The sequence below is a fragment of the Apodemus sylvaticus genome, chromosome 1 (genome assembly GCF_947179515.1).
Source record: "Apodemus sylvaticus chromosome 1, mApoSyl1.1, whole genome shotgun sequence".
Taxonomy (NCBI): Eukaryota; Metazoa; Chordata; class Mammalia; order Rodentia; family Muridae; genus Apodemus; species Apodemus sylvaticus.
This window is the reverse complement of record NC_067472.1, coordinates 81,450,315-81,462,402: the sequence shown is the minus strand read 5'-3', so window position 1 is coordinate 81,462,402 and position 12,088 is coordinate 81,450,315.

Below are 12,088 nucleotides of genomic sequence, written 5' to 3'. Positions count from 1 at the left end.
GAACCTTCTATTAGTTAATAGTTAAACCGGATAAACATCTTCCAATGTCACAGAAAGATGCTATGCTGAGGAAGGAAGGAAGGAAGGAAGGAAGGAAGGAAGGAAGGAAGGAAGGAAGGAAGGAAGGAAGGAAGGAAGGAAGAAAGGAAGGAAGGAAAGAAGGAAGGTGTACTTTGCAGGAGCTCTTACTATATAGTCTTGGGAGTCTGGATTCTAGCCTTGTATTTAATTCCTGGTACAGAAACTTCTGCTTTGGCATCTCTCCAGAATGCTACTTGTGACTGAGAGCTCCAAGACTCCAAGGGGGAAATATCCTCCCTCCAAGGCTTGTCTAGCCTTCCCATCAAAGGCCTCATCCCACAACCCTTTAGTTTCCCCCCTCCCCACAATATGAAGGCAAAGGCATGCACGTATGTTCTTCACCAAAAATAAAATAAAATAAAACAAAACAAAAAAATAGCCTACACCCCTAGAGCCTTCTATCTGAGAGCCATCCAAGGTGGGTCTCTCTCTTCATGAGCATTCTAAATCATATAGAATCTCAGCACATACCCTCACACTGGGATTGGGCCTACATGAATGTTCCCAGAACAGGAGAATAGCATCTGTGTTTTGAGCCCTGAGGTTGGCAAAGATGAATGCTTGTAACTGTGGGTATCAGGCAAACCCCAGCCTCTTGGTGGGTGGCCCCTTACCTAAAGACCTTTGTCCCTAGGTGGTCTTGGGGCATGCTCTAAGGGATAGGCTCTTCTCTAGAGGCAAAGACAGAGCTTGCTTGTTAGTTATTCAGAGTCACCCTTCCAGATGCAAAGAGGAAGGGAGTACCCCATGTTTTTCTGTTTGTCTCCCTGCTGCCCCCTCAGGGTCACCTCATGGTTCATTTTTCTCTACTCAGAGATGGCATTCATTGGGCCATTGACAAGAGTGCTGCTACTTTGCAGTGTGAAGTGGGTGGGGGAGGGCAAGGACTGTCTGCAGACATCCTTTTCAAGGGCTGCCAAATAAAGTGTCCCTTCCCATTAGTATGGTTCAATTAAAACAGCGTTTGACATAAAGCACTTGTTTCACAGATCTCCAAAGGCAGGAATTGTAGAAAAATTGGAAATGTGTATGAGTGGGGAGAGTTGAATCTGTTCAACTGTTATTAAACTGTCATTTCTCCCACTAAATGGAAACTGTGTTGTTATAAAGCTTAATGCAACCTGATTGATGGGTTTTGATGGTGTGTTTGTATTGGTCACTTCTTGCCCACCCTCCCCCTACCCTGGATGACAGGGAATAGATAGACCATTTCCGGAGTCTTTGGGGGAGTCTGTGTGCAAGGCAGGATATTTCTTTCAGAAACACAAACACTATGGCTGGAGAAAAGGTACTAGTTTTTCATCACCCCGTGAGCCATCGACTGATAAACCACATTCAGAAACAGCTGCACAAATAATTTTTTCCAGATGAAAAAAGTTGAGCTGAAGGCAATGCATATGCCAAAGTAAACAAAGATACACATCAAAATATAAGTGCTCACATTTTAAGAGGAAGGGGGTATACCTCTGGGTAGAAGGATGATCTACATGAAGCTGATGTTGAGGACTTGCTCTGTGAGCAGAACAAAGTCTGAGCAGGTGTCAGCCCTAGCTGAATCTCCTGTAAGTTTGGTACAAGACATATGTACCAAAGCCTAGCATGTAGAAGACACCTGTAATCACAGTAGTCAGGGAGACTGAGGCACTCTCCTGGCTTTGAGGCCAGTCTATGTCACCCAATGAGACACTGGCTAAAAATAAGTAAATGCATAAATAGGAGGGAGAAGAGAGGAGGGGAAGAGAGAGAGAGAAAAAGGGAAAAATGAGGGACAAGGAAGGGAGTAGAGAACTGAGGAGAAAGGGAGGGTGGGCGGGGAGGGAAGAAGGGAGGAAGGGATAGAGGGAAACTGGGAAGGGAGGGAGGGAAAGAAGGAAGTGAGGGAGGAGGGAAAGAAAGAAGATTGACAGACAGGCAGACATGGCTTTCTGAGCTCTAGATGATCTCTGGTGGTACAGACCATTTCAGCAATGTTTTTAAGGAAACTGGGATTTAGAACTTGAGTAAAGTCTTAAATGTTTCTTTCTGCTCTCTTTCTTGAGCCCAACCCACTCGTGGATTTATGAGATTTACTTTCAAGGAAAGTGGTACCAGGGTTTTTGAACCCTGCAAGGGAGAGTTATATCATTCTTGCAGAAATATGTTCTGTTTTGGAGTTCAGTGGCAGGTAGGTTATGAAGATATTACAATTCTGTCAAAGAACAATGTATCTGGTTCTCGAAAACCTCTGAAGATGTTCTTCCACAGGCTAAGAACAGCCATTCCCAACCTGCACTCTTGTCCCATTCTGGACATGTGCTGATAGGACTCTTCAGTCTTCTTCTCTGGCTGCCTGTCACCATAAGCCCAAAAAACACACACTGTATATGCTGCTTCCAAACAATAGCTACTAAGTGTGGGCCCTTATATAAATATTCCATGTAAAGATGACAAACTCAATTTAAAATGGTTAACAGGTGGTAAATATAGCATTTCCCTTGTGAAATAAAAGTCTGGAAACCCCTCCCTCTTAAGTCATTTCTATGCTATTCTGTGTAAAGAAAGTGCAGAAGACTAAGCCTCCAGAGGAAGAGGATTTAAAACAAAAGAAACAAAGCAAAGCAAAAAACAAAACCAAAAATGAAACAAACAAACAAAAAAACTAAACCAACCAACCACCCAACACTACCAACAACAACAGAAAACACCTGCCATTTGGCAATATATTTGAAGAGTCTTAATTCTGAAAATAAATGCAAATTTGACATGTTTATAGTCTTATTTCTTCAGTGGCTACTATTCCTTTGACTCTCCCACTCAGAGTGAGTGACAGAGCCTGGTCTCTTAGTGTGGAGGTTTGATGAATGGATCATTACTTATCCAGAAAAGCCAAACCAACTTGACAACATAGAGTCAGGATATAATACTTCTGCCTGATTTAAATACGAGCATGGCAACTCCCAGGGAGATTGAACTTGCTATTTGATTTCAATTAGCAAAGCATAAATTATATTTAATGTTCTGCTCCCCTCCCTTTCCTGGAATGAATGATTGTAGATGTTGCATGTGGTTCTAAATGAGAAAAGAACTCATCCTTCCAAATACTGTACTATAATTGCTACCATGTTCATCTCAGTTTGAAAGTATCTTTGCACACCTGAAATATACAAAAGCCTTGATACTGCAGTTTAAGTTTACCAGCTCATAGCTCAGCACACACACACACACACACACACACACACACACACACACACACACCCCACATGATCATAAGGAAATTATTCAGCAGACTCACATAGTTTTAGTCACTGCCCATAGTAAATGGACATCATTATGTTGGAGGAGGTATGGCTGTTTGTGGGGTTCCATACAAGCTTAAGGAGTATCCTCAACTAACCTCTGCAGATGATTTCCTTGACCTCTCCAGTTACACCACCCTATTATTTCCCAAGGAAAACTTCTCCACTGTCAGAACAGGTAGCTGGCTTTTATCCCTGTATATATCTGAATTCTACAAAAAGAACTGCCAAAAAAACTTACCTTTAATTTTTATAACTTTAACAGAAGTATATTTAATCTTCACTTGAGTACTACTCAAGGTTTCCATGGAGATGAAGATGATGTAATAGATAGGAAGGCATCTGAAAATAATAAAATGTGCCATTGACAGGAAGGATGCTGATGCTGATGACAATGATGATAGTGATGCTGGTGATGCTGAAGCTGTAGAGTAATGATGAAGATGGTGATGGGGATGAGGATGATAATCACTAAGATGGAGAATGAGGAGGAAGAGGGGGATAGTTTCTCAATATCCCTTCCAGAACAATATACCTTTATGGCATTCTAAAATGGTGTTGTTAGGTAATTAATTCTACTGTCTTACTCACATTGAATAATCATGAAAATGCTGAGAGAAAGTGAAGCATGGTTGATTTGCATAAAGCTCAGGACAGGAAATGTTTTAAAAAGCTCCCTATAAACAGAACTAAGTTGGCTGAAATTCACACATTCAAATGTAAAACCTCCTTTCATTCTGCACTTAGAAAAGTCACCTTCCTCTTTCTAGCTTTTTCCTTGCTCCATATTAAAGTCTTTTTAGGTTTCACAACAATCCAGGACTCATCAACATCAATGCAAGATATTCTAAGCTGTGAATTCAGTGTCTGATGTTCTAGCTCCTAAATTATACATGATCTACAGAGTTGGTGGAAAACATGGGTATGAAATTAAGAACAACTGATAAGTTTCATGGTGGGAAAAGATGAGTTCACATGTCTGTTTTCTCATAAGAATGAGGAACTGTCATTTCCATGTAAGAAGAACATGAAATCACATTTTAAAAATCATGAAGTGTGATGAGGTAATAAGGTATATCTTATGGAATCCAAAGAGGAAATACAGGAGAATCTGTTAATCTGTAATTAGAGATGAGCAGGAATCCCTGAATACAGGAAAACAAGAGGGCTTTACATTCATTGTGTTTCATTCACTCCATTGCATGATCTATAGAGTGATCACATGACAACAAAAGGAAATAGAGTTGGGGGAAGCAAAGATTTAACAAATGACTCTCTCCAGCAACTCTTCCAGAGGACCTGGGGTTGGTTCCTAGCACCCACATGGTGAGTCACAACCACTAGTAACTCTAGTTCCAGGGGATCTCTTGCCCTCTTCTGGCCTCTGTAGGCACTACATGCAAATGGTACACAGGCATATGCAGAGGTGAAAACATTTATAAAGATAGAATAAAATCATAATAAAGACATTTTAAAAAGAAATATGGGAAACAGTAAAGCTGGGTTGCCTTGATAAAACACCAAGCCCAGGAGGGAGGTCGAGAGGAATGCAGAGGGAAAAATATTTACACTGCCAGGATGGGGTGGTGGTGGCAGGGTACAAAATAGGGCAGTAGAGACATAAAATGGGAAAGAGTCAACAAGAGGAAAGGGAAGAGTTCCAAGTACTCACAGCATTGAGAATCACCCTTTAGCATTTCCCTTGCCCCCCTAATCATAAGATTGTTATACTCCGGAGTTATACCAAAGTACAAAGTAGTAGATGCGAATAACACAAAATGTAAATATCTACATAATCCAGTAATTAAGGAAACTATTAGGAAAAGATTTGGGGTAGAAAGGGAAATGTGCACAGAACTTTATCATCAAGGTAAAAAACATTCTCCAGAAGGGGAAAAAGAATGGTGTATCTTCTTTTAGTGTTTACCAGGACATTAATAAATAACATAAATCCTTCTGGCGACCTTTTCTCTTACAGTTTCTTTGACATTGTCCAAGGCCAAGGTTACAAGATGACTCTCTTTCCTTACAGCAGTTTTACTTCACTGACCTAAATACAAGAAAACATCACAGCAATACGAATTCGCTGTCTGAAATGTGCTGAAATCAATACGTGGTTAAACTTAAAGCACACACATTCACTGTTATGGTTAGGATGTGAAATGTTCCCCTAGAGGGATCTGTTAATGCCTTATCCCCAAGTGCAGTGTTCTGAGATGGGGCATGAAAGGTAAGGGATAGCGAGGAGGGCTTTGAATTCATTGAGAAATTTAATTCATCGATGAATTCCCAACTTAATGCCATCATTAGCAACTGTTGAAAACCAGAAAGCAGGAGCTGAATGAGCACACCCCTTCTTTTCTTTATTACCTATGGTGACCCAAGGAGCTTTCCCTAACCACTAGCATGGGGCTTGTACGTTGTCAGAGGCCTACCAACAATGGAGCCAGCTGATCATGGACTGAAGCTTGGAGCCACAGTGAGTCTGTCCACTCTTAGTTGATTTTCTCAGGAGTTCTATCACAGCAACAGAGTAGTGACTGATACATGCACAATATCGGTTAAGGTTCTCTTAGGGAAGAAACCAACAGAATGGACATACATTGCAAAGAATAGTAGACTGGCTTTTACAGTTCAAGCTGCAAGTCCCAAATTGGTCTTCTGCATCTTAGAATGACTGAAAATATGGCTCAGACCATGAGGCTGAATGTCTCAGAAATCAAAGGTTTCAAATGGCCAGAGGATTCCTGGAGAGATGCTGGCCTTCCATCCATGTTGGAAGACTGGAGAAGCTGGGCTCTGATGTCAGTGAAGAACAGCAGCTGCAGTGGCAGCAACCAAGTAGAAGCTCTCATAAGCAGGGAGATGAGACAGGCAGACCAAAAGCGATAGTTTTCTCCCTAGGCTTTCTTGCCAGGGTGGCTGCCAAGAAGTGTGTCTTAGTTAATTACATATCCAACCAAGTTGGCAAGAAAGATTAACCATGATGATCACACATCTTCAGTTGTATGAAAATGTGATTTATATTAATCCTATAGCTTAGAGGTTGCATGGTAAGCTTTACAACTCAAGCTTTATTTGTTGTTTCTGCTTACAATTGCTCTTTAAAGGTAAGGGCAGTGTTGACTTGGAAATTTAAGGAATATCCCCAAGTTTCTGTAGTGATGTGAAGCCTAACCTGACCACAAACAGAAGTATAGTTATCATCAAAAATCTAACTTGCAGAACTAGTGGGTCGATTGGGAGTACTTTCAGAAGTATGGGTGAGGGGTTACTTATAGGAGTGGAAATCACTGAGTGACTTCCAGATAGCTCCTCAGTTCATAGAGTCTCTATTCTAGGTAACTTTATTGTCTTGAAGCTATCCTGTTCTTGGCAGTATAACTTCTCTGAAAGTGACTCTTAGTAGTCCTTATTTATTAATTTGAGAAGGGAAGGGCCTAGTATAGCTGTTCAGTTCCATGGACTTCCTGGAGGTTTTTGAGTTACTTCCTGAGTTTCAATGAACTTCCTTGTAGTGTGGATTGTCCCCCACACGGCACTTTTAGAACAAAGCTTCTCAACCTTCCTAGTGTTCTGACCCTTTAATATATTTCATCTTGTAGTGACCCCCAACTATAGAATTATTTTTGTTGCTACTTCATAACTATCTTTTTATTGTTATGAATCATAATGTAAATATTTTTGGAGATAAAGCTTTGTCAAAAGGCTCGTGACCAATAGATTGGGAATCGCTGCTTTAGACCATCCTGCATCTTAAAGAGCTTTCTTGAAATGTGAATGGTTTTACCTCAGAGGAAATTGCTACACAGTGCTGGAGCAGAACCAGAACACAGGTTGTGGCTCCAGGCATAGCAGGAAACGAAAGTTATAGGAAGAGTTGATGATGATGAGGTAGCAGACTAATAGAAAGGATCACGGACACTTGCTAGGAAAATTCCTCATTTTAAAGGCTCAAAAATAGGAAGCGTGCCAAGTTACCTGTCCTGAAACCACTTCCTCAACAATGCTTTCCTTTCCATTTCTCTCTTCTCAGAGGTACAGGATATAAAACAGCCCAACAGACTAATCTCTGCAGTGGATGGTTCTATAAACACTTTCTCAGTGGCAATGGTGAGCTGTCTGCCTCACTAATGGGAAATCCACACACTTTTAATGATCTGTACAAAATCAGCAGGTGCTGTGTGGGTGCTAATCATGCTGGGAGCTTCCCTGCAGGACAGGTTGGAAAATACATAGAGCTTTCCACTGCTCCTTGCCATCTCTACACCCACTTGGAGTTAGAACGCCATGACCAAGTTTGCTTTAATCCCTGAAATGCACGGATAGTTCAACACAAGCAAGTCAATAAATGTAGCAAACTACATAAAGACAAAAAAATCACATGATCATCTCAATAGATGCAGGAACTGCCACTGAGAATATGATGGTGCCCTTCTCATGTTTAATTGATTGGTTCCTGGATAGAGATAATGACACATTGGGACACTATCCTATTCATAGTAATGGATGCTAGACCAAACCACAGGGCTATGAAACCTTTCATTGTGCAGTTCTCTATGTATTTGACAAACACGTATGTGTTACCACTGTAATAGGTTTTAAGAAGATATGTTCACTGTTCACAAGAGCTTTGCTAGAACAAAGTCCCCACTTTGAGACTGATGAGATTGAATGAGAAAAACCCAGTAAGCATGAGGTCAATCACTTCTCAAAAGGCAGAGAGCCTCAGATTTGGCCTGAAAGTATCATAGGCTACAGAAGACATTGGACTACTTCTTTTAGTCTCAAAACTAAAAGATGAGTATATTGTGTCTGGGATTTTCCTGAAAGTATATTCTCTTTCTGCGCCCCCCAAGTTGGAAGAAACACAAACTGTTCAACAGAAAGTGAAATAAGGCACAAGATTAGGCTGGAGTCAGGTTGGGAAAATGACATATTATGGCTCTTGGGAGACCTAGACCCTGTCACTTCACTTAACATGATGCTTCCTATGCTGCAGACACACAGAGTCAAAAACAGGCCAATCTGTAGCCACCATTCTACCTCGGTGCTTGCAGGAAAGACTGGGTCCTCTTCTCCAGCCCTGCTGCAGGCAGACTGCAGCCCCATCTTTACTCAACACTTCTTTATAGCTGTGCCTTAGAAACAAAGGATGCTTCCCCTGAAATATCTTCAGGGCCTGTTTCTGTCTCCAGTTTGTTTTTAAGATCGTGGGAACAGCCTTACAAGAATCCAAGATCTTCAATAAATGCTACAAAAACAAGTGCTGGGTTTTTTTGTTTTGCTTTGTTTTGTTTGGTTTGGGTTTTTTTTCTTTCTGATAACTTGAGGAAAAGGTGATATTTAGTAACTACTTTGATTTGTTCTATCCTGGGAGAAAAGAGCAGGGAACCTTCCAGATGATGGCTGCAGATTCTGCTGTGATTTTTGCCCATCAAAGCAACATTTTCTGATTGAGCAGGAGATAGCCTCTTTTCTGTCATTTAAGGAAGAAAATATTTTTGTAGTTTTTATCCCCACGAAAGAGTCTATAGAGGACATCAGGGGGGAGAACCTGCTTCTCAGAATGTGTGGAGAAAAGGTTTGGGAAATAAGGGCTTTCATTCCCTTTGGCATCCTGTTGAGAGGGAAGAAAAAAGGAAGAAATAAAATGGGAACTGTTTATGCCACAGGACTCTGCCTGAGGACTGAGTCTAAATCATAGACTCACAGACTGGTTCCAGTCCTTGATGGATCCTAGCATGCATTATGCTGCTCTGGTGCTCCTGGGAAGAAATACAGAGTGTAGTCTCTATAAATTTCTCTTTTCTAACCTCAGGCAGGCCCTATGTTCTGCTATTCATTGCTTTCATTGGTCCCCAAGCAGCTCTTTTTCCCAGGTCCCTTGTATTTGTTTCAGAAACTCTTTTCTTGAAAGCATTCTTGTCTAATCTGCATCCTCCTCCCATTGTGCCTTTGGACAAGGGACCTGGCTTCACAGAGAAAGTTCAGAACATCCCTCTACGGCTCTCATTAGACCAATGCTCTGTCATTCACTGACCGGACACGACACTCTGACATCTTGGTGTTCTGCTTCCTCTGTGATGGGGTCACAGGTGAAAAGACAGCTTACTACACAGAAACCTTTGTGCATTTGAAGTGCTTACTAATGTCACTCTCAAAAATATGGAGGCCATTTATATGTGTATATGACATGTTCACATGTGTGGATGTGTGTGCAAATGTGTACATGTTCGTGTCTACATGTACATATGTGGGAGTACATGGAAGCCAGAGATCTCAGTCTAATATCTTCCTTACTTGCTCTCCATCTTATTTGAAAGCGTTTTCCACTGAATTTGAAGTTCACTGATTTGACTAGACTGACCAGCCAATAAGCACTGGAGATTTTCCTGTTTTCCATTCTCCAACAACTGGGCAATTGCTCCATGCCGCCACGCCCAGCTTCGAGTGTAAATGCTTGGGACTGAGACCCAGTCATCATGCTTTTACAAGTATCTCTGTCAAGTATCCCTGACAGCTATCTCTACATCTATTTTTGGCCCTCGTCTACATGAATTCTCTCAGCACTGGATCATTTTTGACATTTGCTCCACAAAGAGCTCCTCCTTCACACACATCTCCCACCTTTGCTCCCTTCCTGTCTCACCTACACAGACTCCTCTCCCTCTTCACCTCATTCCATGCCCTGTTCTTACTTACTGCTGGAGACGACTATTCAGTTTACTTATTGTATGCATATATGGTGTGATTTTATTTACTCCCATGTTTCAAAGAAAAGTCACAGGTCTCCTTCCAAACTGCCAATGATAGCTATTATTCCTATGATAGATACCTATCCAACAGTCTCTGCTTCCTTAGACTATAGAACCGTTTGCTAAGGAGTGCTAATATGTGTGGGTGAAGTGGACCTCTTCCTTAACTCTGAAGAAAGAGCCAAGACTTAGGTAAACAGTTGGTTTTTCTTAATTCTCCCACTGTCAGGAGACATGTGATTCACCAGTGGCCAATGATTTAACTGCAGTGGCCAGTTCCGGGTTTCTGAGAATATAATATTTTAGAATCAAATTTAAAACAGTGCCTGTGTCCAAAGGGAAATTTTGACTTGTTATCAAAATCCTCTACTTCTCAGTGATGTTGAGATGTCAAATGCAGAGTTATAGCTGTGACTATAAAGACAAATGGAGTACACATGAGAATGTTAGCCCCAGACTGATGATAAGAACCCAGATCTTTGTGGTGTCTTTAATCTACTGTTCCTACAAACCTTCAACTATCAATACCCAAGTTATTTATTTCCCAGTTACCGTTTGGAGACAGGGTCTCAGTCAGTAGCTCAAGTGGCATATACATCATGCTGGTGTTGAGCTTGTTGGGGTCTCAGCTGGTAGCCCATGCTTGCCTGTAGATCAGTCTGGTGCTGAATACGTAGTATCAAGCACTACCATGATTCATTCCCAACTCTTCATTAAATGAGGAAGAAATATTCATTGTTTGAGACACCTGATAGATTTTTTGATTGTTTTATTTGTTAGCTTTCTTTCTCTCTCTCTCTCTCTCTCTTTCTTTCTTTCTTTCTTTCTTTCTTTCTTTCTTTCTTTCTTTCTTTCTTTCTTTCTTTCTTTCTTTCTTTCTTTCTTTCCAAAGTTTTGTTATAGAAAAGTAGGAAGAGAAATGAGGTAGAGAAGTAAAGAGAGAAAAAAAAGATAGAGGTGAGAACTGTCCATGACCACGTGGAAAGAGGGGAAACAGGGGAAACAGGGGGACAAAAGCAAGGGCAAGAGAGAGAAGCAAGAGAGCTGTTAGATTTCTTAATAAGCAATCTTTGCCAATCACAGGCACTTAAGGAACTAGAAGCCAATAAAATGCAGGGACACTAGAATTCAGTATCTTGAGAAGTCACCATGACCTCATGATACTAACCACCATTGTGCATTCAGGAGAAGGTGAATCAAGCATACATGGAAAATGAAGAATTGTGCTCAGACATACAGAAAAACCATTCTTTCTTCTACATTTCAGTTTATGTCTTTGTACCCTCCCAATTCTGCCATCTACCCCAGGAAAAGACATATCTCAAGATACATCTTAGGATCCACTGTCTTCTTAGTACCATCTCAGACATAGAAGTTCCAACATCCCTAGTGACTTCTCCAATTTTGAGGATCCAATACTTTTCAAATTTGGAGGTGATTTTCTCATAGAGTTATGGACCAATATGTTGAATGTTCTTAATTACCTGAATCCTATTAAACACCAGATTATAAATAGCTCTTGCTAAGGTAAGTAACCCACAATGGGCTTATCTTGAATTAAAGACACATATCAAGAAAAGAAACAGTGTGTATTTCCTGACTGTGTTTGGGACATCGCCATTAATATGTTTCATACCCTTCACTCATCTCTGTGCCACCTCTCTGTATTTCTCTGTACTGCTGGTGACTCATCCCCAATCTCTTCTGAGGTTACACTCACGTTCAGAGCCCAGTTCAGGTGGCCTCATACATTGTCTTGGTTTTAAATATCATCCCTATGTTGGTAACTGCTGGTGTAACATTTTAGCCCAGACTCTCCCTTGCAGTCTGGGATTTCATATCACAATCTTTGACTTTTCTACTTGAAGGAATATCAGTCACCTCAATCTTAGTATTTCTATATCAAGGTTCAGATGTTCTAACTGATTCTAGCCTGTTCCAAGTGTTCTCCATCTTAGTGAGCAGATACTCTTT